Genomic DNA, 2,246 nt, shown 5'->3' with positions numbered 1-2,246 from the left:
AGATCACTGGTCTTGGGGTGAACAATGGCTAGTGGCTGAGAACGACCATGTACTTTCTATTTGAATACCATCCTTGCTTTATTATGACATATATTGTTCTGGTCGCTGTGGCTGTGCCATTGTGAATGAATATCATTGAAAGGTGTGTAAACTGTATTGTCACTTAAGAGTTTAATCTGTACAAGTCAATAATTCATGTATATTGGCTCATAGCTGGCCTATACGCACATAATTTCCTTTTCTCAACTGTGTTTTAAATTCTTTATCATTGATTAAATTAATGATACTATATTACCATATACCTCAGGAAATCAATACTGTTCCATAACATAAAATGACAAAAGTATGTCTAAGATGAACCAGAGACACATATAAACCATATATGCAGGGATGATTTTGGGGCTGGCATCTAATTCTAGCCCCAGTGTAAGAACGATTCATTCTTATGACATGACGCTGTTATAAGATGCTAATCCTCATGAAGAGATTACTGAAGAGATAGGTGCTATGATATGCTCTTTTACTATGATGTAAACCATAGTGAAATAGATACAGACACCTTTCTATAAGTCTCTCTATCTAGGTATATATGCATTTATAGTAATATATTTAAATACTTACGTGAGAAATTCACAATCCCACGTATTCACAAACCAATGTAAAACCAGACAAACTTAATTATAAGTTGGAAAGACTATTAGACAAAAAGAAAGTGCTTAAAAGTTAAAGCTCACTATTTTTGTACAATATATCATGATGTAACATCTTGTAGTGAAAGATTCACTGTTTTGCTGTTATGAATAAATCTACCCAAGTCAAACTAATGCTATAAATCTTTTAAAACATTTCATTGCTTCTTGTTGTCTAGCTCGTATAATAATTCTTTAAAGAAACAAAAATTAAAATACCATTCAGCATACCTGAACACAGACACATTTAGATAAACATATGTGAACTTCTAATTACAGCTAACATTTATTAATTCAATTTAACATCAGCATATAATTTAAGAGATCCTGATCCTAAAGTTGTTATCTACATAATTTCATGTGTTCCTTAGAATATCAGAACAGTTTGATTCCTAAGTATGTACATATCATAAAATCAGAGTTGAGCTCTAAAGAAAGAAAACACACATACACTTCATCTAAATACCCAGAAGTAAAATTATAGTTTTATCAACATTTTTAAAGAAGGTTTGTTAGTCTGGGTAGACTAGACAAACAAATTCATAGACACTCATATGTGTGTAAGAGAGAGATTTTTATACAAGAGCAATTAAATACTGAGTAAACATCCTAGCCCGGTTCATATCAAGTCCATAAGTCCAATATTAGCCCATATGTCTGATACCAATCCATAAATTCCTTTTCAGACTCACAAAACACATCCAATGATGCTGAATGTAGGATGCTCACAGGCCAGTGGGTGAGAAGTCTTGTGGAACAAGTGGTGGTAGAAACATCTCAGTGCTGGCAGGGGTCTCCATGTGGTTCCTTCAGTTCCATGGCTCTGGTGTAGATCCATGTGTCTTGTCAGCTCCAATATCTCTCAGGGAGTGAGTGTGTGTCTAGCCTCCAACGAGTTATTTATCTCCTTAGCGCTTCCAAATGAGGTCATCAAGCTGTGATCTGATTGAAAGGCTAGACTCTACCCCGTCACTTGTAAGTCTCAGATTGACAACAGATTATGTAACTACCAGAGAAGGCCATGATAAATCAATTTAAATAGTGCCCTCTTTAGAAGGACTGTCCTGTTATAATTACATAAAGCAATTTGTTAACAAAGGAAGAACCCAGAAAGTGTTTTTTTCTTTTTGTTTTTTAAACATTTTACTAGGGGCTCATACAACTCTTATCACAATCCATACATACATCAATTGTGTAAAGCACATCTATACATTCATTGCCTTCATCATTTTCTTTTCTTTCTTTTTTTTTTTTTAAGGGAAGTACTGTCTCCAGCAGACATTTTATTTTATTAAACCATTTCATGGGGGGGGGGGACGCTCTTACACCTCTTAAAACAATCCATGCATCAATTGTGTCAATCACATTTGTGCATATATTGTTGTCATCATTTTTAAAGCATTTTATTTCTACTTGAGCCCATGGTATTAGCTCCTCCCAGTAGACGTCTTTTAAAAAAAATTATTTGTTTTTATTTTTTTAAACAGAAAATGTTTCTAAAGTCAGAAAGAATCTCAAAAGTGGAAGCTTATTTTCCCTTTGGAGTTTCCTGTGGCC

This window comes from Tenrec ecaudatus, chromosome 13 (assembly GCF_050624435.1).
Source record: "Tenrec ecaudatus isolate mTenEca1 chromosome 13, mTenEca1.hap1, whole genome shotgun sequence".
Taxonomy (NCBI): Eukaryota; Metazoa; Chordata; class Mammalia; order Afrosoricida; family Tenrecidae; genus Tenrec; species Tenrec ecaudatus.
This window is presented reverse-complemented; position numbering follows the sequence as displayed.